Here is a 26849-nt window from a genome sequence, read left to right as displayed (position 1 = left end):
AACCTATTTTATTGAAACCTGAAGCAGCAACACAGAAAGCTGGTAGACAGCAACCAGAATAAACCACTTTTGGTGTTCACTCCCAGTTCTCTGATGTGCAAGAAAAAATAATTAAGAACACTGGTTCCTCGGTGCAGAGGAAATTGCAGCCCACGGAGTGAATACAGGAGGAGGATTAACTTGTAGGAGAGCAGCCTCTTGGAGCAGAGCAGGTTGGGGTAGGACAGGCTAGCCTGACCCCGTGGAGCAGCACAAAGGCCAAGCCAGCTGACGAAGGTTTGCGGCACCATCCAGACTGGAACTGTGTTGCTAAAGAGGTTCTGAGTAAGATCTTTCCCTTTTCTCCTTCCCATTGCTTGTTCTACATCACGCATGTAACAGCTTCAGGAAAGCCTGTAAAGCAGCTGGCCAACCTCAAGCTGAGTTATAAGCAATGATGCTAGTCTTATGAGTCTTGGAAAAAAGAGTGACTCACAGCAGGTCAGTGCATGGCCATGGGCTGATGGGTCACTGCTACCTCTTCAGGAGACCACGCTCCTGAATTAGGAATCAGAAACCACGACAATAAAAGATAAAATATTTCACCCACGGGCAGCCCTGAGGGAGATTCGCTGCCTCAGTATTCCCTGCAGCATTACTGTCCTCCTCTCCAGAGAGCCCCATCACTACTTTAATGAGGAGCCCCTCCAGTGACCGCCCAGCCCTGGTACACAAGCACAGCTGAAGAATAACACAGACATTCAAACATTTGTGGGGTCAGAGCCAGCCAAGGCCAAAAGATTTGAAGCAAAGCAAACAAGACCATGCTGAAGCACGGCATACTCACACAAAAAGCCTTGCAGGCTGTGAATCCCCTTTAAGCTCTGCAAATAGCCTTACCTCCTGACGCTTACCTTGGAGAAGTCCCTTGATGCAAGACTGTCTTAGGCACCCCAGGCAGCAGAAAGCCTGTCTTGAGAAGAGATTGGTAATAAAAACCGAGTAGAAGATCTAGAGGGCTGCTTTTAAGCATCAGCAGTGCCATCTGCATGTAAGACTGCAGAGTTTTGGGGAAGGATTGTATGACACAATGCTTGCAGCCAAGGATGGAAGAAATGACCTAGTAGTGATGCTGGACTGGTGAAAGCTCTTGCCAGTCTTATGTCCATGTTAACGTAGCTCCATGCATCTCCCGACAGCTTTCTCTGAAGCACAGCGTGGTTAGCATCACGGACACACACCGGTGTGCCTTACTTGATGCCAACAACTTACCACGTCAGGCGTGTATGGCATATAAAAGTGCAACTCCCTCTGCATGAGGGCAACACCCTATAACCCCACGTATTTTAAAGAGTTGGACTATTCTTGCCATAAAAAAGATCAGAGTAGCTTTATTGACTGCAGTGGAGTTAAACCGGTTTATTCCAAGTGAGAATTTGGCCCCTTGACTTCAATGAAGCTGTGTTGATTAATCCCAGATGGAGACCTGGCCTGGTACAATCCCGTCCAAAAGTCCTGGGAGATTAGTAACACACACACTGAATCACTGCCGTTACTCAGAGCCTGGGTGGTTATCAAAAACCTGCACCTGCTTCGGTGGGAAATGCTGCTGGGCTCAGGCCGAGCCATTGCGATCACCGACTTCAGGGACCAGGGTGTGGCGAGCGAGGGCACATTCTTCAAACGCTGCCTCATGCGAGGGGGGAGATGCCAAAGCAGCACTCTTTCCTCCGCAAATGTTTGGGAATGTGATCCGGGATGCAGGTCCCAGCTCTGACAAAACCCAGGTGTGGTGGCAGTGAGCATGGTGGGCAAGGAAATGAGTCAATCCTGCTGCTTCTCACTTAAAGGCTTTTTGTGATTCTGCATAAGATCCTTAGTGTGAAAAATAAGGACTAAATCCACAGATCTTCGGGGAATCTGTCCTGGCATCTGTTTGAAGAAACAGTTTTGAAGGGTGAGCACAGTTTCATTCAGCAAAGGGAAAGCTTTCGTCCCCACACCAAATGCAATAGTAAATAAATAAATACAACTATAGTGGTGATAATGATAATAACAACAACAATAATAGCAGCAACAATAATAACAATATTATTGTTATTACTACTACTACTACTACTACTAATGATAATAACAGAAGCATCTTTTTTCTTTTTGTAGCAGTCACCTCCAAGTCTCTTTTAAGGCAGGCCAAGTTTTGCTTCCCAGTGTTACAGGAACAAGTGCCATCCTCCTAGTGGGGAACAAATCCAATGAAAATTAAAAGTACTTGACTTTCACAGCAGTTCCTGTACACATGCATGTGCACAGAGCCACACACAGCCACACACGTGTGCCTGTGGGGAGACATTGAAGGTGTGCCTTGGGTTGCAGCGAGAAGAAACACAGGAATAAACCTCGTCACAGCCTGGTGTTGATGGGTTTTTGGTCTCAGGTGGTAGGAAAGCAGGGTGGACAGCATGTCGCCCACCTCCCCGTTGCATTATCCATTACTCATGGCTAAAGGATGCTTTTGCTCTGAGGCAGCACCGCACAGGTCAAGGTGACAAAACAGGGCTCGGCATTGCGTGCAGAGGCAGAGCATCACCATCGGGAAGGAGAAATGCCTAAGCTTGCAGTTTGCTTGCTTCAGCTCTGCCTCCCAAGCGTTTCTGAAGTCAGGCATCTGGAACGTGATGTAATCTGAAGATTGATCAGCAGCAGCACACGTACAGCTGTGCACATCTGGCATACAGGTGTTTCAGCTGCTATTTGTCAGTAACTGTATCAAACATTAAAAAGCACCCCGCGTTCATAAGGAAATCATACCTGTCCCGCAGATTGTTCACAGGAGCCTATGAAATGCCATTGAATTTATGCAAACTGTCTCTGCTTTTTAGTGGGTGGCCCCAAATGTTATTTATTTACTTATTTCAAATCAGGAGCTTGAACCAGGGGCATTTTCAAAGCAGGCTTTTTGTTGTTGTTAATACCACTGGCATGAATCCATCAGTGGAATTAGTTGAGTCAGTCATAACGGATGGCTGCTATAACCCACTTGCTGATTTACTCTTAGGAGGCAATGTTGTCACAGAGCCTTTGTGCTGCACTGATGTAAAAAAGCTGAGATCGGTCCTTTTTGTGCTCAGCTGCCTATGGACAGAGCAGGGCTTGCTTCAAAATACCTCATCCACACAGGACAGGGGCAGGTAAAGTGGGGAAATGAGTAAGAAAGGATTAATCCTTTGGATAGGACCTGCTGGTGCCCAGTCCTAATCCCTGAGCCAGAAAACACAATTTCTTCCTCCCCCCGGGGATGCTGCTGCTCAGGAAGTTTGCAGCTGAACACACGCTGTACACAGGAAAAATAAGGAGAGCAGGGAAGGTGCTGGCTGAGCAGGCCAGACCAAAAGAGTTCCCTTGGAAAAAGAATAAAGCTGCAGATGTATATATTTATTTTTAGAGAAGGTGTTGTTCCTAGAATTTGTATTATTTTGGCAGGCGTGGAGAGGGGAGGAGAAAAGGTTTCCCTCTGTCCAATATTCTTTCCTTTTCCTGAAATGAGGTGGAGGCAGAGGGTTTTTTTTACAGCCCATTTCATACCTCTGTTGTGGTTATTCCTGTAGAGGCGAACAGAGAGCAGACATTTCACACTGGCTGCCAGCGCTGTCGGAGCAGGCTGCATACCATACGGTGTGCAGCACCAGCTGCCCAGAGGCACCAGTCTCACGTATTTCCGAGAGGAAAAAGAACCTCGCTCCTATTGATATCTTCCTCCCAGATATTCTCAACCAGCCTACAAGAGCATGATATCCTTTACTTTCCAAACAGCTTAGCATGCGCATGCATTCAGTCATCATAGCTGACAGGTCTATAAACTGTAACAACAGCTCACGCAACTTCATCCTGAAGTATACTCACCCTTAGCTTATGAGCTGTATTCATGCAGGGTAAGCACTGAACACGGCTTTTGCTGTGAGCATCTCAACAGCAATGTACGGCCCATACATGACCACTTTACCTTTCTTATCTGATTTCTGTGCAATAGATTTCCACTGGTTAGCACTGATCTGGCTGGCCCAAGCATGCAGTAAGTGTGTGTTTCAGGCAGGAAGAGCCAAATGCCTGCCCAGAATTGCTTACAGGCTGGCAGCTGAAACCCATATAGATCTGAGAGGCCCCGAGGTTGGAGGGTCAGGGGCTCAGGAGGCAGAGGGAGATGAGAGGGAGCATATTTAACGCCGTTGGCACAAGCCTCATCAGCTTCAAAGCCGTTGTTCAGGGACACGTGTGTGTCTGTGCCACCTCCCTCCCCATCCCCCTTTATTTTACTGGAGCTGCCCAAGAAGAAAATCTCATTCCCTGCCTTCTTCCCCTCCCTGCTCCTCTGTTCCACACCTTCCCTGTGCAAAGCCAGGCTCGCTCCGGAGTGCCTCCGAGATGAGCCCAAGGAAGGGGTCCGGAGGTGGGTTTTCTCTGCTGTGGTGTTATCCAGGAGGGCTGGTGCTGGCTGGATCCTTCACGTCCCTCTTTGCCTGTGGCCACTGACTTTCCCTGGCCCCTTGCACCACAGGCCCTTTCGTGGGCCAGGAGATGCTGGTGGTGTCCCCGAGCGCTTGCTCTTCAGAGCCACCCACGAGGCAGCTGGGCAGAGCCGAGGACAGAGCTTAGACGGCCCTTTCAAATGTCGAAACAGCTCTGCTTTTTCCTGCTCCAACTGCTCATTAACAGCTTCCGGCTTTTGGCAATTTCTAGCCGCGCTTTCAGTGATGTACTGCCAAGATTTTAACAAGGGGCTCCCACAAACCTACCTCCTCCTCCAGCTGCGACGAACCCCACAGCCCCGGGGAGGCCAAGGCTTGGACTGTGGAGGAGTGCAGGGCTGGGGGAACTGTTCCTTTGGGGGGCTCTTTCCTGTTTAAAGATTTTTTTATTTTATTTTATTTTCTGGCAAGGGAGGGACGCAGCACCTTGGAGCAAGCATACTGACTGCCTGGAGGTTACTGCAGAGAGGCAGGACATAACACTGAGAGTCCCAGCAGCAAAATACTTCATTGCAGAGCTCTCACTTGTCATCCATACTGGGAGGCCAGCCCCAGGCTACTAATTTGATCTGGGCCAGAATAATCAGCCACAAGCCAAAATGCTGAAGAAGTGGCTTTTTTTCTACGTGTTTCAGGACCCCAAAGGGCAAGTTTTCCTGCTGGAAGTGGTTGAGCCTGTGAGTTTCTGGGTGCAGTGAAGGCCAGCTCAGCTTTCCTGAGTTTTGGGTCGGGCTGTGCTGATTCGCACCGGGAGCAGGGCTGGTGTCCCGGGGAGCTCTGAGCTCCCAGGCATCTTGCAGGCCTGAGGTCAGACTGTGCTGACCCTCCAGCTTCCCTCCCTCTTCAGCTTCTGTAATCTGTGGGTTGGTGTCAACCGGTTTGGTGGAGGCTCTCAAGCTGTTATGTTCCTGTCATTTTTTGCTTATATAAGAGGTGTCTGGATGTTTTACTGGGCTGATGTTCCCCACCCCAAGAAAACAGCATGTTTTTTTAAAATAACCATCTTTGAAATTTAATGTGGAATTACCACAACCTGTATTCCTTCCCAGGCATGAATTACACTCAGATAAATCAAAATTCAAATGATAGCTGGAGATGCAAGGGAAGTTTAACAGGAGCCAAGGAAACTTCAAGATCAGAGTTTGCAGAGGTGTTAAAATTGCTCATGAGAGTCACAGCCTTCTCTGGTACTGCAGAAACTTATTTTACTCCAGAGAGCTTAGTTTATAGCTGTGCACCTGAGGCTGAGAGAATAGAAGAGTTCATTCACTTTTAAATAAGAACTGGGTGCAAGAAGGGCAGCTGTATGATGGATACCAAAATAATACAAGTTTGTGGCAGTCAAAAAACAGTCACTTAACTGCTGGTTAATATATCCATAGATAAACCTATAGATTACGCATTAATAAATCAATGCTAAATGTAGGCCTTTCTGGTAAATGCACCAGCATAAATTACACTGGACAAATGCAACAAGTAGTGTCTCATTAACTTTTAAAATGTTAGTCTTCTGTACTATGTTTAATTCCTTTTTTTTAAAAAAAATATTTTTAAATTATTTTTTCTAATTAAAAAATAATTTTTAAAAACTGAAAAAATGGAAAGACAAACAGTGACAAATAATTTGCAGCATTGTAAAGCTGGACTTACAGGGCCAGCAGCTCTTCCAGGACAGCCAGACCTGACACAGGTGAAGTCTGTTTAGATAGGTGGCCATAGATACAAACGAGTCTTCCTGCAGGACAGTGAGAATAAAAAAAAAAAAAGGATTTAAAGCATGGTTATTTCAATCAATATTGGCTGCTTGCTGTCATTAAATTTATTTATATATATATATATATACACATATATATAATCAATCTACTTCTCTTTTCTGTGGATAGTTATTTTGAGAGGAGCACTCAATATCCCCAGCTTTATTTCAGCTGTGGCAGCTGGTCCCCAGCCTTGCAGGCATGCTCTGTCCTGTTCAGCTGGCCAAGGCCAAGACACAGGTCCAGGGTCACGGGCTCTCCTGTTGGCTTCCTTTTTGGCATTGTCTCTTTTGGATTTTTCATCCTGAACAGGGAGGTGTGAGCAAGCCATTGGCTTTCCTCGGTGCTGGGCTGGCAAGACCGAAACAGGCTTGGAGGGAGGAGAATTGAAAGGATTAAACCTCCTTCCAGATGGGCTGTTCGTTTTCTTTTCCTGCATCCCTGTCAAACAGTTAGTCACACTCCCGATAACAAACTGGGGAGCCGCGGGACGCGGGGAGGATGTTTTCTCTTGGACCAGCCATGGGCAGATAAATCCTCCAAGGTCTGAAAAGCCTGGGGTAAATTAGATTAGAGGCTTTCCTCTAGACGGCGAAAGGCGCTTGAGGCAGGGGTAGGTTTGGAGAGAGCAAGGGGAGGCCCTGCGGCTCGGGAATGAACAACTGCAAGGGATATGTTTTTAAATGGTTTCCCAGCTGTAAGATGCACATAATTGTGGCTTTCCTTCATCTGGGAGACTTCAAGAGCGGATGGTTGATAAGAGTTCATACCAGCAAAGGCAGAAAAACACAAGCCAAGGTATCTGGTTTCAGTCTGTCCGTACCCGTAGCATTAGATCTGATTTTGGCCCTCTCCCCCCTCTGCATGTACACAATTATCTGAATTCCTTTCTCCGCTGCTTCCTCCCCTCTGAAGTCTTGCAGACCGGCCCTTGTGCCTTTTCTGCAAGGGCAGCAGTCACACATTGTGTTAGGGGTGGTTGTGCAATTGGGCTCTCTGCTTTCCCGGTCACCTTGTATTAGTGTAGGTGCCTGTGCTGCACTCACAAGGACTCCCCAGGGGACACAGAGCAACCACAGTGATGGGAACTTATACCCCATCCCCTCCTATTTAGCTTTTTCTGATGGGAAACAACCTAGAAGTCAGGAGACTTCCACTATTCTAACCACCTAACCACTCACAGGTGCCTCTGTGCCTCAGTTTCCCCCTTTTGCCTTTGCTGCTTGCCTCTGGCTGTGTTCCCCAACCCCTTACACTGCAGGAGGGGCATCCCCAGGACCATTATGCACACCACTGTGCGCTGCTTTCTGTACAATTGAGTGGGCAGCAAGGTAGAGCAAGGTAGCTCAAGGACACAGCCAAAACATTGTTTTTGCACCTCACCACTGTTTTCTCATTCTCCCCACCCAGCCATCCTGTGGTCAAGCAGAAGGGGGACCCTTTCTGGCATGCTGGTATGGGGAAATTGGCTTTCCAATACTTTCCACTACTGTCTACCCTGGCTCTGGGGACAGCTGACAAATCTGTAAGACGATTTGAGAATATCCCTTTGGTACAGACACAGCCAATGCCTATAGCAGGGCATAGATCCTTTCTTCCTTTCACTTTGTTACAAAAACATTAGTTCATATATAAACTATGCATAAATATGAACACAACATGTACAGATACAGGTTTCCCATTCCTACACAGACCAAAGACTTACTTTCATAAACACACCTAAAGACCCGATGAATTCAGTTAAAATTTTCTGTGTGCTTTGGTTTTAGCCTACTTGCTACAAGCTATACTATATAGACATTTCAGCATGGAAATTGCAAAAATTGAAAGCCTTTGAAAATTCTTCTGATCTCACTCTAACTTTCCCTTTCTGACAGCCAGTTTTGACTGACAGAGCATAAGTTTCTCTAGAAAAACTGCTGATGGGGCCTGGTTACACGTCTAAAAGTGGGTCAGGTCTGAACCAAGCTGCTTGGTGGTGCGGACAGGTTCTGGAGCACCAAGCTGGTCTTTGCTGCAGCCAGAGATCATCAAAGCCATGGTGACTGTGAAACCCACCACCTGAGCTGGGACAGTCCTTGTCTTCAAGGCTCTTAAGGAAATCAGTGAGGTGCCATTTACCCAGGTAGGGAACAAAACCAAAACCCCAGCACTCTCCTTTTCCAGTCAAGGTGACAGAGGCCTGTTGCAGGTCCCTCTGCATGGTCTGTAGCAGGCAGCAGTGGATAAAACTGCTCGTAGGAATCCACCAGTTTACCCAAGAGTGGCTGTGATGGTCAGGGTGCACAGGAAAAGGGCTGAGTTCTAGGGTGCTTTGGCAAAGGGCAACCATCCCACCTCCCAGGATGGGGCCCGGCTTTGAAAATGAGCCTTGCTTTGGGAGATTTGACTGGTGATAGACAAGTCTCTTTTCTCCTTTGCTTTTACCCTACACAGCAGGAAGTCAGAGCAAAGTTTTCCTCCACAAACCTCTGCTGCAGCCCACTTTGGTTCTTTCTGGTTTTCATAATCTGCAGGAGCAATAGCAACCAGGAGCTCCATGTTTTTCCTAATCCTCCAGGATGGAGGGTTGCAAATACCTGTTTGCCTGTGTACGTCCCTACGTGCTGGTCACGGCTCCAGGCCAGGTCCTGGCTGCCAGCACCTCGCCTCCACCCTAGCACCTCTCTTCTGTAAGTTTAATGGCGCTATGATAAAATCCAAGCCAAAATAACGCCCCATTCTTCCTGACTTAGGTCTGTTTCATATGGCTCACAGAAACTCACCCCATGCATAGTTGGAAGGCGATTTGGGGAGGCTCAGAACTAGGTCAAAACAAACTTAATTTCCTCCAGGTCCAGGTGGAGCGCTGCTTTGTGAACCGGGCTATCTGCACGCCGCCTTTCAGCTTTCCACCCGCGGCCATCACAGCCTCCAACACACAGTCACAGGAAAGCTTTTAGCGTTTTGGAGCATGGCTGGTTTCCACTCTCCCTGTGCTCCAAAACAGCTGGACCATTTTTGCCTAGTCTCCAGAAAACAAAAGCAACAACAAGGAAGAGGAATCACCTTCGGGCATGGAAAATTTTCAGCACAAGTTTCAGAAGGTTATGAACAGATTTAAAAAAAAAAAAAAAAAAAAGAGTCTGGATAGCAAAGCTTACAGACCTGACCATGGATATCATGATCAATACTTGCAACATGGTTATTTAAGCTGTAAGCAATGGTCCTCAGTTCGCAAAGGTCAGGAATGAGCAAGATTAAAGGCAAGGTTGGGGTGTTTGACAGTAAGCACATAAGCCTTAAGCACCACAGGTAGGGACCTTGCTCAAGAAGATGACAACCCCCAATAAGTTTGGTGATTTCTGAGTCCCCAGCAAGATCCTCCTGGGTATCTCAGACCTCTGCACTTCAAGCTGCCAGGTAGGCTTTAAAAGCAGTCCTCTTGGACGGCAAACCTGTGGTTGAGTAGGGTGACAGGCACTAGGGAGAAAGGAGCACAAGTTGCTCTCAGGACTCCAGCTAGTCTGCCATGGGCCACATCCAGTCCTCTGCTTCAGTAGCCAGGTGAGATGGGGCTCTTGTGGCCAGAAGCAACCCAGATTCAGGCTTTCTGGCCTGAGAATCAAGACCCTGAGATCTGTCTTCCCCTCTAGCTAGGCATTTCCTAATCTAAAGAACAGCGCGATTTCTGGAGCAGCCTGCTTTGGCATTTCAAAAATTCACATCAGCCCATGCTGACCTTTTCTCTCCAAAGGCACGGGCGCAGACACGTGCGTCCCATGTCACATTTTGCATTGTTCGCTCTTGTTTTCCCCATCCCCAACCACGGCGTGCCTACGGGGCAGTACGCACGCAGTGCTGGTGTGGCGGCTGGGCGTACCAGGGCTGTGACATCATGCAATAACCAAACTAGCCACATTTATTTGTTTTGAAAAATATTAAGGGCAGCTGCTACTTAGCGCCAACAGAAACATTTTATTGATTTTCTAGAGCAGGAGTGTCCCCTGTTGTGTTGTAACCCAGCAGTGCTTGAACCCAGTGGTGGGACATTTCCAGAATAAATCAGCTACAGCACATTTTCCCTTCTCTTTTTAAATATTCAGAGCATATCCAGCCCTGGAAATACATGCCTGGGTAACAACTAGAGAGGTCACTGCCTCATGTTCTTGCTCTGCCCTGTCTCAATCAAGCGTCCAACACAGAAGGGGACTACTCCTTCCCCATCCACCCCATAACGTCCCATCACTAGCAGAGGAGATGGAGATGGGACCATTTCTCACATGGGGACGGGGGCCCTGCAGCTTTTCCTTGGGCAGGAGAATTTGTTCCTGTGCTGCTGCTGTTCTTGAAGGGGAAAACCCTCTTACCAGCTCTTGTGCAGCACCTAGCACGGGAACAACCTGATCATCAGTGTGGGCCAGGACTAGTGACAGCCTGAGTGGGCTTTAACTGTAGGTTTCCTCACATTTTTCCGTTCTGGTTATTCTCATGTTGGGAGGATGAGTTTTGAGACAACGGGGAACTCCAGCTGAGTTTGTTTGGTGCTTTCTCGTGGGCTGGTTTAATATTTGCTTCCTCAGCGCGTGTTTGCTTGTGTCCTACCTAATCACCCCAGGCAGCCCCACTGCTCGCCAGCCCGCCTCGCAGAAATGCCGCTCCCTGCTCCAAACCTCCAGAGTCTGTAAAAAAGCAGCCTTTGAAGTTAACATCCCATTAAAAATGAATGTTCTGGGGACGCTTAAAGAACAGGCATAGTCTGGGCAGGGAGACTTCAAAGGAGGCAAAAATGCAGTGGTGGGGACTGTGCTGAATGCGGCAGAGCGGCTGGGGCACCACGGGCTGGTGGGAAGAGCAGCCTCCCCATCCCACTGAGCCAGGAACGGGGCAGCCACACATGGGGGCAGAGAGGAGCACACTCACAGGTGTCACTTATTACTTATTCACATTAGTTACTGCAATTCAGCAGTGAAGGATGCTCAGTCAGAAACCGTGTCCCCTCCGGAGGCAGCTGAAAGCAGCATCGCCAGCCTGGGGGCACAGGCAGTGTGCCCTGCACTGACCCACTGAGCGGGGCTGGGGTCTCGGCTTTGACCCACGCTCCTTTTCACTTCCCCAAGATGAAGGGGAAGGGGGGAGGAAACAGTCTATAAACTTCTCAGCGACCGCCGAAATCAGTACCAGGTGTCGCGGGGCGAGCAGCTGGCGTGTGCTGCACCGTGCTGCTGTTTGTGCCCCTCATCTCCCCCCTTGCTGCCTGACCCCAGCTCAGTTAGGAGCACAAGGCAACAGGACCGGGCACCCGTGACCCCTTAGGTGGGCTGGGACCTTTCTGGTAGGAAAGTGGTCAGACCCTGGGTACAGAACCATTTCTGACTTTGCAACCTATACAACAAGCTCAAATAGCATCGTTTTCTTACAAATAATAATAATAATAATAATAATAAATGCAGTTTAAATACTCAAAGGGTTTTCCTGTGATTTCTATTGCTTTTGCATTCTTGGCTGTGTTATGGAAATGATTTCAATCCCTTTGTAACCAAACCCAACCCTAATCCTATATAAGCAGGGACCTCAGGGACCTGTTGCAAAATTTCCTCCGACCGGGGCCCTGCTCTTGCTGCCACCTTACATCAAGCCTGCAGCTCTCAGCTGCCGCGGTTTCCCTGCTGTGCTTTGGGGCTGGGGAATGCTCTAAAGTGAATAAAAATGAGCAGCAGCTTGTGCCACCACAGAAAATGCACTGGATCTGTAATGTTATAGGGTCCAGAGTGCGTAACAGCTATATTCTGTTTTAAACTGCAGGATAAAAGAAATGTTTAGAAATTATGTTCAGCAGAGAGCTTCACTGTGTATCATCACACACTCCAGACTCTAATCATGCACTGTTATCGTGTAGCTTTATGCCCTTCAGCCGTGCACTGGAGAATCACAAGGTGCTTTATGGGCACGAGCTAATTACAACCCATGTGCACTGTGAGAGAGGAAGGGATGTATGGCAACTTCCCAACCAGGGAAACAGAGGCACGTGCAGAGAGAGCACTTACACAGGGAACCTGTGCATGAGCTGGGATTAAAACTGAGCTCTGCAAGGTCCTGCTGTCCTACACCTCCAGCTTAGTGCTGAATTTAACGCAGAAAATCTGTCCCCTCCCTGTGAAATCCACTATGGGCTTTGCTGTGTCCTTTAAGAAGCCCCATAAATCCGTACCTCACCATCCAGCTGCCACAGGAGACACGCAGTGAGGCCACGAGTGAGTCAGGCTTGCAGGAGTTCTCCAGGAAACCTCCGTGGGCCCTGCTCGCAGGAGTAGCCACCAGCTGGATATGTTGGCAGGCTTTGATGAACGCCTTGTCGAGCCCCTCTGGGATTAAAGGATCATAAACATGAAGCATGACCTTGGGAGGGTCCATTAAAGCACAGAATTGCTGTGGAAAAGCTCTCCGTAACTTAACAGGTGACAGGAGCCTGCTGGCTCATTTTTAAAGCTCCTGAAGGCAACGGGGCAGTGCTTCCCCCGCTGGTGTATGTTGAGCTGGGATCAGAGCTGGACATTCTGGGTGCACTGGTTTTACTGGGACACTTCAGGCTGGGCTTTCCAGAAACACTGGGGGAAATAACCCTTTCATGGCCAGGTGTACCAGCTGCCTTTGGGTGACCTTTGTATCTGGGCATAATACTGCTTCATCAGCCAAGAGGCTGCCTTAATGTGCAGTGGATAACTGGAGAAAACAGGAGGGAAAATCGTTTAGCAGATCATCTGGTGCTGTGGTTCCCATCCTGTGGTCCACAAATCGTTAGTGAGATGTAAGACCTCAGAAAGTGATTCACACACACAGGCCCAAATCCAAATCATAGACTCACACACGAGCTGAGGGACAGCAAAATCAACAAAGGAACACAACACTTGACCTACTGTTACTTGCTTGTGAATGTGTCCCACTGTGGCACTGCTGCACGAGATGGCATTTTTTTTCAGGAAGGACTAACTAGTCCTTGGATGCTCCTGTCCTTCAGCTGGATCCACTGCAACAAAACCAGATGGTACTTGACTTGTTTAACCCACTCCTAAAAACCTTGAGTGATGGAGTACAGAAGAAGATAACAGGTCTCCTGCTGCTTGGTCTGATCTGCTAACTTTACATCACACATATTGAACAAACAAACAAACCAAAACCATCACAGGAGGGTCCTTCCCAAGAGACATGTGGGCTGAGGGTTCTTTTGGCATCATGGGAACAGCAATTACTCCAATTACTTATGGAGAAATGCCTCTTTATTATTACCACAAGGCTCAAACCTGCAGCGCCGTGGCAGCAAAGCAGGGACCCACAGATGAGCAGCAGTGCCCTGGGTGACTCCTGCAGCCCCTCACGGGGAAACCAGGGCTGGTAATGAGGCATCAGCCCAGCGGTGGGACATCTAATCTGCCCACCACAACCCCAGTACTAGTGTCCTGTTCGGGATGGGGAAAGCAGTAAGGGTACTCTTTACCCTGCAAAGCCAAGCCAGAGCCCTGGGGCACAGCACTGCTGCCATTTGCTGAGTAGATCCTGAGCTCGTTTGTCTCACTGTAACAGGGAAGTCAAAACACCCTGTTAGCACTGAGCTGCTGTGAAATTCCCATTTTTTCCAGTTGGCCGGAGCCAAAAGAGCTGCTGGAAACCTGAAGGAACTGGTGAAAATGAGATCCTGCACTGCAGCAGCAGTCGGAGCGGCACCGGGGGTGAAGACATTGACTTTCAAATCACCAATTTTGCTCTGAGAGCAGCTTTGTGCTGACCTGTCCCATCTTGGAGGGGGTTTAAAAAATAAGTGGGAGTAGGCCAGCTCAGTGTTGCTTTCTGCCCATTTTTACCTTCTTTTACATGGCAGCCAGGCTGAGCAAGGAGCAGGGCACAGCATTTTGCCATGTGGTTGGAAGCAAACAGCACCCACCCCTTCCTCTGCTTGCTGGAGAAAATCGTGGAAAAAAAGATCACTGAGCTTAAAGGTTGCCCCAGACCCCAGCAGAAACTCACTCCGTGGTGTCTTCCTCCTTCCTTTATTGTATTTTTCTTTCCCGAGTCCCCGCCGTGCTCCCCTCGCTGGGGTTGTGGCAATGTGAGCATGAAGAAAGGGCCAGTCTGTCATCTGTCAGACGTGCTCATACACAAACCACGGCCGCTCGCACACACCAAGCAGTTAGGCTTTCCTAAGTGGTCCTGGGCAGCTTGTCAAGTCCTGAGCTCGTCTGCAGAATGTGGTTGTAATTAGATAATTAATAACTTTGAGAAGGAAAGGAAAGGAAATAAGCTAAATGGAAGCTTTCCTTAGTGGGAGGAAATAATTATATCTGCTTTTTGATATATGAGCTGAGATGGCTTTCTGGAGGCAGAAACACCATCTTGCATGAAAAATCATCCCTCCCCCAAGTTGGTTGGGATCTCCCTTGGGCACTGCTGGGGCGCAGCTTGTCCCAGCAGCCCGCAGACGAGCAGCAGCAGGTTGCTGCAGACCAGGGCAAAGCCTGCAGGTAACAGGGCTCCCCGCCGTGCTGCTGCATCCTGTCACATCCCAGAAAGCGGAGTGGATACGCGGGGCTGGGTCGCTGGGAACCGTGGGGAAAACAGGGCTCTAGCATCACATCCCTCGGGGCTGGAGAGGTGCTGTAAGCAAATAGACTTTTAGATAGCTGCGTTGCTGCTGCCTATGGATTTAACCATTTCACATCACAAAGAAAAAAAGGCGGTGGCATTACTAAGCTCTGAAGTTACACGCCCAAAAGGAACCGTTAGATTTATGCTGATTTTTTTTTATTTTGGATGTGCTTGGCTGTTACTTAAATGTGCTAGCCAAGAATAGGAAGAAAACATTAATTTTCAGCAGGGCTTGCCTGATGTTGCAGGAAGAGCTGAGAGTCACTATGGGTGGGATTACATTTTGTACAAGCACATTTGGGGCACCTAGCTCTGCTCCCTGGGCGTCGCTGGGAGCCCTGTGCTAAATACAACAACAAATTGGCAGCAACACTAGCGCTGAGCATCCCATCTCCCCGTTTCCCTTGGTTAAGAGGCCACGAGGGCTATTCCTGGTGCACTGGATCTTGCCCAGCTGCTGGATTAACCAAGTGTTTCCACGCTACCGGCACCAGGGATGGATTTTAACATGCGGTTATGGGTTTTCACAAACACTGCCTTGGTTTGCAGGGGAAAAGAGCTTATGAGATAATATATATCACACAAAGATGTGCTGTATTCAGTGTATTTATTTTTCTTTTTTTTTTTTCCCCCTTTCTCTAGACTGTCCAGTGTCTGAGACTGAAGTGGAATTGGGATGTATCCAAGTTTGTAGCTTCTGAAACCTTAACAACCTCAAGTAAACTTGGTCCAAAAGACCCCTCTTGACCTCCCTCGCTCTGAACTCTTGCAGAGCACTTAGACTGAGCAGAAACCAGCACCAAAGCTAACGGTCTGAAACTTTGCAACATCTCTCCCCAAGTGACTGACCAAAGAGAAAAGAGAAGCAACATTCCTGATTGTTCATTGTTGTTGGGTTTTATGTCCGTGTGTCTGTCTGTGCGTTTGGTTTGATTTCTTTTTTTTTTTTTTTTTCTTTCTGATAAATCTTAATTCAGGAATACCTTTATGAGAAATCTTTGGGTTCGGATTTTATTTCTCCTTAGCTGTATTCTTTTTTTTCCTTTTTTTTTTTTTTTTTTTTTTCCAAAACATGATTTCTTGTACAGTAATGTCAAAACTGGACCAAGGCTCTCAGAAAAAAAAAAAAAAAGGAAGAAAAAAGGCCTCAGTGTCCCCAGCTCCCTGCATGATTTGTTTCAAGTACAGCCTGGACTACAGACTGCCCTCCACACTCTGCTGCCTCTTCCTTATTGCTCCATGATTTGCTACAGCTCCCAGCCCCCCCCTCCCCTCCTTTTTATTTTCATTTTCTGTTCCAGTGTATATGTTGCTTATTTGTTTTATTTATTGAGATATTTTTAACGAGCTAAGAGACTGCAATGTCGCTGTGTATACTGCTTCTCTTGCCAATAAAAATAAAGATGTCATGCAGCTACTGGGGGTATTTGATTTACACTCGGAGTGCACAAGCTGAAGGAGCTGAGCCACCCCACCAATGCCTCAGTGCTCACCGACTTTGCTAAAACCCATTCCCCAGGTAGCAGGTGATAAGTGCAGAAGGCGTTAGCTCAGCATCACTTACCCATGGTGATGTCTGCCCACGTGTGCCAGGAGCAGTGGGTTGCTCGCTTGCAGCTCTGCTCAGGAGGTTTACTCAGGCTGCAAGCACTGTGGAAGGGGCTCGGGCATCTGCAGGGCCATGGCCTCCAACGTACTGCTTGTTGCAGACTCTGCCTTTCCAAAGAAAACTTTCAGCCTTTCTGCAGAACAATTTGTAATCATTTCAAAACGAATTTCATGTAGATGGGCTGGAGTTGGACTGCTCAGCCTTGGAGTTACTATTCATTTCTGGGATTTCTGGGCTGCATATTGCCTCCAGAAAAGAAGCATGACCCATAAAAGCTGGGCAAAAAGCATTAGCTGCACTACAGAAGTGGTCACCTGGGGTTGCTGGTGTGCTCCTGCTTCCTCCGTCCCTTCTACCCTGGGAGCAAAGCCCAGCGGGCTCTGCTGGTACTCACCAGCCTTCCTCCACCGCCTCCTAGAGCCCCGTCAGGCTCTTGGTCACACACATGCTGAAGCCAGGTTTCAATTTCCAGGTCATAAATAACACGTTTAAAAAGAATTTGCTCTGAAAGAAAAAAAAAAAAAAAAAAAAAAAAGGAAAAAGAAAAAAAAAATCCTTTAAAGAACAATCACAGTGGATCTGGAAACATGGGGCTAAATTATCCCAAATGACCTTTTGTTCTCACACCCTTTCCCTGCTGGATTAACAACGATGCCAGTTAACTTGAGAGCATCTGGACTGCAACACCGAGGTGACAGACAGAGATTGATTAAACGGCAGGTCTCTGGCAAAGGCAGCTTGGGAGCCTCAGTGCTCCTTGCTGGAATTATCAATTCACTTTGCAAAGCAAGAGACAAAACAGATCTCTGTAAGAAAGATCAGCTCAGAAATTGGCAGAGAGTGGTGTAGTGGGGGGAAAGGAAAAGATGGTGAAGGATAATTGGCTATGGAAAAAAAAGCAATGCTGTGGTGTCTAGAGCCATTAAAAAATAAATCATGTCATTCCATCTAAACCAGCTTCAGAGAAAAACTTTTTAGCATGCCAAATCCGGAACATACATGTGTGTATCATCAGATGTATTAATTGCCTGATAGGCTTCAGAACTTAAATGTCAAATGTTTATTTTAAAACAAGCAGAGTTGCATGGAGTAAAATACATCAAGTCCATTAGACGCTCTTATTTTCTTAAAAGTAGATGACATCTCAGTCTCGGCGTTTGGTAGCAGCAGAGCCAAAAATGCCATTTAAGAAGGTGAACATAACACGTGTCATGTGATGCAGCACGCCATGCAGCAAGCAGGTTTTTTTTCCTAGGGGTGCACATTAGCTTCTGCATTTTTTGTGAAGCTTTAATGATGCTCCACATCACACTAGGCTGATGTCACCACAAAGAGTGACATTTTCCAAGCATGGGTCTGTAAATCCAACTTCAGCCCCATTAATTATTTGTTAGAAGAGCCTGATGTGCTGCTTTGCTTTCCCAGGACACGACCAGATCCAGAAGGAGAGACCTGGCAGGTCAGATCAGATGTCTGCAACCATAGGTGCCGTGTGCTTTCCTTAATGCTGCAAAGCATCAGGGCTGCTAACCTTCCCTGACAATGCCAGGCATTTAAGGACATCTCATGGTAGATCAAAGCTTTTGCTCTCTCCCTCTCACTGCAAAGTGCACTAGCAGCCACTATCAGGTGAACGGTGACAATAAATGCTTGCAAGCACTAGCTGAGCCCCTTTTCAATCAATTCTGGGGGTTAGCAGAGGCTCCTGTAGGTGAATGGCCACGGAAAAGTAAATTTGGAGACCAGAAATAAATCCAGAGCACTAGGATACTTTTTTTTTTTTCCAGGCAGAAAGTACTGAAGTTGGTCAGGTCAGTCAGTGAACAGCAATGCCATGGGGCTCAGATGAGTGGTTTCAGGTCACAAGGTGAGAATGGAGGATATCAAACACTCCACGACATCCTGATAATCTGAGACCTGTAAATTGTCTGGATAACACATTTTAGCAGACAATTGACAGATAAAGAGATATGCATTTCAATAAATTGCTGAATAGCTTTTTCATCTTGTATGAGTTCATCTTGCAGAAGTTACAGCCCAACGTTAGGAGGAAACCAAAGACAAGGTAAAATGCAGATCCTAAAACTGAAGCTATGTTGTCCTGTACAGCAAGATGGACATATTTCCTATTCTTTTTCATATGTAGGAGTTTTTTAGTGCTAATCAGTACTTATCATTTAGTGCTCACCCTAATTCCCACTGTGACTGAATTTGTCCTTTTTCCATCTGTGCATGAAACCCCAATGTTTCACAAGAGAATGGCATTTCCTAGGGCAGAGACATACTCTCCTGTGCAAAGAGAATAAAACCAAAATCCTGTAATGCACCAGGTCCATCCAAACCTGACAGATCCTCACAACAGGGGTTTCTCCGCATGTGCAGGACCTGGCTAAATATTGGTCCTGAACTGTTTGCTCTCTGCATACGTGAAAGGCTGCAGAAAACACCCAGCACATGCTATTTGTGCAGGGGTCCAGCTAATAGCAAAGTAAAGTGTTCACTGGAAAGAAGCCAAGTCCTGAGGTCGTGATATAAAGTGTGCTTTTTATATATATATATGTTTTTTTTTATTTTTTTTTACTCAATACCAGCTCAGAAAAGCACTGCCAAACCCCCCACTTCCAAAAGGGAAAAAGTTTTCAGCTAGAGTTCTTGATGTAGGTCAAATGAAAATAAAATAATATATATATATAAATATATATATATATATATAAAAAAGCCAACAACAATCCCAAAACAAATCCAAGCCCCACATCCCACCCCTTGGAATCTCTCTCTTCTCTCCCTGGCCTCCCCCAGGGCCACCCCGTTTTCACTCAGCCGCCGACAGTGGGAAGGGGAGGAGGGACCAGGGAGGGGGAACGCTGACAATTTTTCCCAGAGATGCTTGTAAACTTGGAGTCCTCGCTTGGCTGGACCACCCAGGCACCATCACTGGGATGGGGATTTCAACCCCCCCTTAAAGGGTGACTGCAAAGAGAGGTAGTCAGTCTGTGGTGCTTAGCATCATCTCTGCATGGAGACCTCAGCTAGGGCAACATACATCCCACCCAACACTGGGAGAGGAGGGAGCCCGTGGGACTTCAAGTGGCACCTAGATGGAGTCAGCTATATGATCAGGGTAAAGATAAGTCTCCTATTGACTTCTGCAAGAGAAAGGAATGGCTGTTCTGAAGCTTAGTGAGAGTGGCCTTTTTTGGGGTTAAAGATAAAGGCCAAAATTGTACCCAGAAATCACAAGAAATGTGAAGTGCTGTTGCCTGAGATCTTTACTGAAACAAACGTCACATGTCACCAGGGAGAAACCTGCTAACTTCCCACTGGGCCTTAGCAACGCCTTCTGCAGGCACTGTAACTCACTTTCAAATCTCTGAGCAGCCATACTGCAGCTCTTATTAAGAGAAAAACTGAAGTCATTTTCAAGACCCTAAATTATCTCCGTGTGCACACATTGCAGTCAGATATTTACTTCGCAGGGACTTGCCCAGCTCATCTCCAGCATCCAAACATCTGAACTTCAGTTGAGATCCTTCAGTCAGACAAACCCCCTTCCAGCAGCTGCTTCAGCATCAGATGGACCGTGGAAACCATGAAAGGCAGAAGGAGAGATCAAGCACAGCAGAAGATCCTCTTGCACAACCCGTTCATCCATCACTCAGGCGTGCTGTCTTCACAATGCATTTAATATCATGACTTTATGCCTCATCTTTAACAATTCCTCCCACTTCTAGCACCAAATCAGTAACCATAAGCTGGTCCCCTAAACCCTGATGAGGCAAACACCATACATCGCCAACATTTCAGCCATGTTTTAATGCAATAATTCAAGCTGATGTAGGGTTTTCAGCTGTATTTTGATGCTTTTTGTGGTTTTGATGCCATTCCACTGGCCTTTGTAGTCTCAGAATTTGTTTTGAGTATGGTAAAGTGCACTCAGCCCTTTTATGATTTCCTGTCTTGTTTCAGAGTCTTGCACTGAAAGACTTTAGTTGCCTCCTAAATCTTTTTCCAGAACTCTCCTGTCACTTTAAATATTGGCCAGCATTTTGTTAGCTTCAAGACTTTGAAATAATATCAAAGTAAACCTCAAAGGAAAATAACCCAGTAAAGGGTAAGGTTGGAGCTTAATTCATATTTAAATAAAGATCTTTCACTTCAGCTTGGGTTACTGTGTAAAATGACTGGGAGCAAATGGAGCTTTTAAAGGCCTTATTCCCCTGGGGGTCTATTTTAAAATGATCGGAGAGCCTACCAGGCAGGGGAATGAAATTGCCTTCCCATGAAAAATTCTCTGCCATTGGGAAGAAAATATTAGAAGTTCTCCAGAATCAAGATGGACTTTTTCCTCCCTCCCTTCCTCAACCGTGGCCCCAGACGACATTTGTAAATGGTGCTCTCTCCCTGCAGGCAGAGAGGAACAGTTCCAAAGCCTTTGCAGAAGGAAACAAGGGGCTAGCAATTGATTTGCAAATAAAACAATTAACAATTGTTCTTTAACAATTTGTTCTTCCTTTTTTTGGGGGGGGAGGAGGGTGGTGAGGAGGTGGGAGATGTCAGGGGGAATAAACTGCATTTTATGAAATGAGAACAGGAGATTTGCCCTGTCACCCCTACCAAAATGCCATCTTTCAGGAAAGAAAGAAGGAATTGGGGTCTGATTTCCTACAAACTTCAGCACCTGACAGGAATTTTCACAAAGCCATAAAGGCAGATTTGCAAGCTTAATGCCCAGCACAGGTAAGTTTGCAAGAGTAGCCAAGCACACAGCTCTCCTTGACTTTATCTGGGGAGCTTCTTTGAAATTTGCCTTTAAGCTGCACATCCTGCTGCAGCATGGAGCAGAAGTGGTGATGGATTTAGCCTTCCACGTACCCTCTGCCTTTATTCCTTATTTCCTATTCAAGCCCAAGGAACAGTGGGTGGGAGGGACTGCTTTTGCTAACGCCAGCAGCTCCAGATCTGCCAAAACCCGAAACAAAGGCTGTGAGAAAAATATTTCTGCAGGAAGCATTGGCTGAAACATGATTCATTTCTTTAAGATAAGTAATATTTCCTACGGCCAACACTTACAAAACAGTTAGCCTCCCTCATCCGTACTTCAGCCTGGATGATGAATACGGCTGAAGCATGTGCTTCCAGTTGAGCCTCTACGGTGCTGGCGTGCTTGCTCAAAGTTCGAAGGCATGGCACACCACTGCAAATTTGCTCTCATCTGAAGGCACTTTGAGGTTGGGGACTTCATGGTTTGCTCTGGGTCTTTCCTTATTGCCAGCCCCCCAGGACCTCCTCAGTTTGGCTGCATCAGGTCAGGAGGTGAAGGGGACTCTCCTCTCCCCCTGCTGCATGCCACCACCTCAAGCAGCATTGTTTTCAGACACAGCCTAACACCCCTGCCTCAGTCGCTGTGGCTTTTTCACCAGCTACTACAAACAATGGGCTCTGTGGGTCATTTGCAGTTCATCACGTCTTTTGAGTTGTCCGGGTAGTTATTTGAAAAACCATTCCTGCTTAGCACATGGCCACAAGATACATAATGAAATTTCCTAACATCCCTTATTTCAGAAACCTCTTTCAAAAGCGGCCTGCCAGACTGCAGCTTTCTTTCCCAAATTAGTGATCTGGTGGAAACTCAGCAGGAACTGGGCCACGACCCAGCTGGCACGGCCCTGAGGATGTGCGAGACAGAGGCTTGCAGCGCGCCGTGGGAGGTGGGGACTCGCGCCACAGTCCCCCGGCCCGCCTAGGTCTCAAGCCAGGACACAGCTTCAGCACCTGCACTGCTGGTTTTGGACCTTGACCCTCCTCTTCTGAGAGCCCTCGCCTTCTCACATATGGGTCTAATCAGCATGAGGGGCTGGCTGAGCTCCTTCCTCTCCCTCACCCCTCTGGATACTCAGGAGAGGCTGAGGGCTGTGTGGGGCTCTCTGTCCCAGTGGTGCCTACCAGGACAGCAAGTCCTGGTAGGGTGATGGACCCAAAAAGCTGGGCAGGGAGCTCCATGGGCACAGCCCCTCTTGCTGCATTGGTGTGGCTCACACCAGAGCTGATGGAGCCCATCCATGGGGCTGGCACACTTCTGCCCCATCCAGGCACCAGCCTGAGACATGGCCCACCTAATATGTTCTTTAGCCACCATGTTAAGGACATAAAACTATGACAGCGCATCCAAAGGAGGGCTACAAAGATAGTGAAGGATCTAGAGAACAAGACATATGAGGAGCAGTGAGGTCCCTTGGTGTGCTCAGCCCAGAGCAGAGCAGGCTGAGGGGAGGCCTCATGGTGGCCTGCAGCTCCCTCACGAGGGGAGCGGAGGGGCAGGCACTGAGCTCTGCTCTATGGGGACAGCGACAGGACCCGAGGGAACGGCATGGAGCTGGGACAGGGGAGGGGCAGGCTGGGGGTTAGGGACAGGTTCTGCACCCAGAGGGTGGTTGGGCACTGGGACAGGCTCCCCAGGGCAGTGGTCACAGCACTGAGCCTGCTGGAGTTCAAGAAGCATTTGGACAATGCCCTCAGACACGTTGGTGTGATTTTGGGTGGTACTGTGTGGAGTCATGGTCTTGTGACACCTCAGGCCATGTTCACTGTGTCTTGCCAAGCAGCCCCTCTCTCACCAGCCTCCTCTGATCACCCATGCTAACACAACCCCATGCCCAAGGGCCATCCATCACCTCCCAGGTGCAGCAGCCCCAGGTATTGCTGCACCCCAGGTCCAGGGGGGCTGAGACTTTCCTGTGGTGCACCTCTGATTAGGTGCTGGCTGAGCACTGCCTTCCCCAGCCATAAGAAAAGGAATGGTGTGCATATAGGAAAGTGAAGTGCAGAGGAAGAAAAGGATTAACACGCAGTGCAGAAAAAGTACGCAAAGACGTGCTTGTTCTTATGGACCGCACATGAATACATCAGTTAGGAGATGGATGGGTCTTTCAGACGTTTCCTCAGACCCCTTTTCCATATATCATGTGTTGCTTTCAGGTTAGAGTTTCATTCATCCTAAACTCACTGTTCCTCTACATTGAGACTTCAGCACTGCCTCTACAAAGCCATACTTTTTAACGCCACATTAAAACAGGATTGAATATTGGTTACTCAGAAGGGGGAAAAAAAATCCTAATGTCAGCATTTTTGTTGCAAACACAGCACGTTCAATACTTTTCAATAGTTTCTCCCTAAAGGGGTGAGAAGATAATTTACATTATTAAAAAAATACTCTTTCATGCCAGTCACATGCTTCCTCAAGATGTTGACCAGAGCTGCAGAGCTCCCACTCTGCACACCTCTGAAACCACCTGTGATGACTGGGACTGACACCCCCAGCAGATTTGTCCCTGCCCTGCCCTCCAGATTGCAGTGGGGGAGCTCCCATCCTGCATAAGGTGGTGCACAGGGTCTCCTCTGCTCATGGCAGGACTGGGGGAATCCAGCCCCAGCACAACAGCACAGCCCGGGCTGGGAGCAGCTACTTCTGCTACAGCTCTGCTGGGCTGTAACCAGATCTTACCCTAGTGAACCTCATGCTGTGACATGTTTATACGACCAGGCCCTTTCCCCTTCATTAGTATTGGGGTCAGGAGGAGCCAAAGGTCAGGCTCGGAGCCGATGATTTCTCTTCTAAACAAAACCATTGCCTCCCTCTACCTTCCTCCTCAAAGAGCTTGGCTCATAAATTTTCATTTAGTACCCCTGAACTGACTTTTTTCCCCTTCACGTTCTCTTTAACAAGAGAGATATTTCATTCCCCCAAACCAGAGGGCAGTTCCTTATTTCTCCGAGTCCCGAGCTATTTAGGAAGCTTTTGTCAACATCCTGCCCCATGCTTCAACTTACAAAGTGCCAGTCAGGGTTGCTGGAGAAATAAAGGTGGCAGAGATGTGACACATGGCCCCAGGCCAGCCTTATAACCTCTCAGCCAACTCTTGCCAGATCAGCAGTCCCGCTGCCGGCTTTTAATGGCTCTGCCACCGATATTCCCCCAGCATCAGCCCCCTGCTTGACACCCTCAGGGCTGGAACGTGCAAAACCAAACCCCAGCAAAACCTACCACTGTCAGAAGTGATCGTGCTTGCTTCACTTTGAAGAGAGAACAGGGGAAAAGCAGAAAATGCAGCTGGTTTTCAGGTTTGCTACTTGCACTCATACATACCCTAAAGCCCAGCTAAAGCTTAATGTCAAAGAGCAACCAAAATCCCGTGAGCCAAAGTGCAAATCATTTGTGCTTCTCCTTGGGAAACTGCACATCCAGAAGTGAATTTTATTTATTTTTTTAATTCCACTCCCCTCTGATGCCATGGACACCTCTGAGTCTCCCAAAAGGTTCAGCTTTTCTGTTGCTTTACAGATGCTGACCTCTCCCATTGCACTTTTTCAAACTTCCCAGCAGTGATGGTTCTTGGTACTTGCTTGCCTTAACGACACATCAGCTGACATGGGAAAATAAATTGGCTGCTGCCATACAAGGAGGAGGTGATTTAGACAGCCAGTTTCAAGAAGGGTTAAGGGATCTAGGTGCTCAAATCCTTCTGAAAGTGAAATGCCCTCAGGTGGTTGTGAAAAGCCCACCATGACGGCCTGACCCTTTCTGGAGTTGAATGCACTTTCTGCCCCAGTGCTGCACGTTCACATTCCACAGGGCTTCGTGGATGAAACACACTTGGTGGTTTCAGCTGGGTCTGGTGTGAAGGTCCCCCATGGCACAGCCCTTGCCAGGACATGGAGGTGCACTGTTCCTAGCAGTGTCAGGAGAGCCAAGGAGATATACTTTGCACCAAGGCAACAATGCTTCCCAGACAGCTTCACACCCCAGCTCCCAACAGCCATACTGAAACACAGCAACAGAGTGTGATTTCTGAGACGTGGGGTCAGACTCCTCTGAAGTCTCATGACAGCTTCAGGCTAAGGGTCCACAACTTTCTACATCAACCCAGCCAGGGAGCAAATTGTGGATGACTGCTCAGCTGTCCCTGCATAGCCTAACGTGTCTAATTATGCCCTGGTAAGATATAAGCAATGTGAATTGCTGCCCACCACAACCAAGGATGAATTTGATAATGGCATAACTCACCCCCAGCCAGGAATAAATGTGTGCAGCTCCCACGTGGCGTGAATGGTGGGGGTCATATCCAGCTCAGCCAGCTCTGCTTTTCCATCCCAGTTGGCCTTCATTCTGCTCAGGGCTGTTAAGGAGAATTTCCCCTGGCTGGGGGGAAACTTCACCTCCATCTCCCCAGCCTCGCTCAGTGCCTGCGGGTTAGTGCCATCGTGTGGATGCAGCTGCAATGAAGAGGAGGGGGAGAGGTGAGAGGAAGAACCCTAGGAAAAGGACAAATCTGGCATTGCCCACATCAGGTTTTAAGTCTAATTCTCCCCTTGTGATAGTAATGGGCTTAAGTGGGACCATGCTGCTTCCTCCAACAGGTTGAATAAATATAACAGCAAATGCACACATCACCTGCACCTTATCTACTCCACAACATCTCCAGGTGCTGACAGCAGATCTTCAGAGGGAGTTTTCCCATATGATGCTCTAATGAAAGCAACAGCAGTTGAGATTAAGATCTCTGCTGTGCTCAAACGGCTAAGGAGCTAAAACAGAGCTGTGTGTGCATGTGTTATACTCACTCTACCTTACTCAAGCCCTTGTGCTTAGAAACAGGGCTGGAATACACACATGAATGTGTCAGCCCCTCCTGGGCTATCTGGTCTAATGGCACAAGCCTACTCTCAAACCTGAAGGAAAATCAAGCTGTGGATTTTGGCTAATGGCACAGGGTGGGTTCTTTGCTCTGAGCTTGCATCCTGTCCTGGAAGTCACACAGTCCCCAACCTCCAACTCTCTTGCAAAACTGAAAAGCAATCTGAGCCCAGGATAAAAATAAAGGGTCCATGGGGCCCTGCCACTCTGGGGTCAACTGATGCAGTGGACGTGCAATCAAGCTCCTTCATGTAATCTCTCCACTGCCTTTTACAGGCTGAATCTGAAACAGAGCCAAGTGACGAGCAGGGGGATAACGAATCGTGAGGCTGGGGTTTCCTTTGTACAGTTAAAATCCCAAGCCAAGTCCTGCTGGCTGGGACGTTCCTGTTATCTTTCAGAACAGAGGGCTGAACTCCAATGGGCTCCTTCCAAAACCCCATCCACCGTGATGAAGAGCAACCTGCCCCAACTCAGCATTCGAGGAGGGGGACGAGCTCGGTTCTCACAAGAAGGGGAGGATGCCTGTGAAGACCCTGCCCAGGCCCTTCTCAGCCTCCCTCCTTTCAGAGGAGGCAGTCGTGTCTCCGTGCCGACCTCTGCGCCTCCCACACACATGCTACGCCTGTCCACCCTTGTCATGTTTTTGGCTTCCCCCAAGTTCACGCTGCCAA

General features: G+C 47.9%; 1 protein-coding gene and 1 long non-coding RNA gene across 2 annotated transcripts in view; one reads left to right on the top strand and one right to left on the bottom strand.

Annotated features, from left to right (window-relative positions):
• The window catches only part of TWIST2 (twist family bHLH transcription factor 2), a 35710-nt gene extending 19418 nt beyond the window's left edge, over positions 1-16292 (top strand). Inside the window, exon 2 of the mRNA XM_005022507.6 lies at positions 15518-16292. The gene's annotated coding sequence lies outside the window, so the exon portion shown is untranslated. The remainder of the gene's footprint in view (positions 1-15517) is intronic.
• Positions 1392-26080, bottom strand: LOC106018014 (uncharacterized). The gene is made up of 10 exons (XR_011810730.1): positions 25546-26080; positions 16879-16988; positions 16440-16591; positions 14258-14469; positions 13153-13262; positions 12447-12600; positions 9022-9260; positions 6153-6237; positions 3562-3754; positions 1392-1911 (listed from the first exon to the last, which is right to left on the bottom strand). It is a non-coding gene; the product is annotated as an uncharacterized lncRNA (long non-coding RNA).
• Between the last annotated feature and the right edge of the window lie 769 nt (positions 26081-26849).

Source organism: Anas platyrhynchos, chromosome 7 (genome assembly GCF_047663525.1).
Source record: "Anas platyrhynchos isolate ZD024472 breed Pekin duck chromosome 7, IASCAAS_PekinDuck_T2T, whole genome shotgun sequence".
In the NCBI taxonomy this organism is placed as follows: Eukaryota; Metazoa; Chordata; class Aves; order Anseriformes; family Anatidae; genus Anas; species Anas platyrhynchos.
Note: the sequence above shows the minus strand (reverse complement) of the source record. Positions and strands in the feature narration are given on the sequence as shown.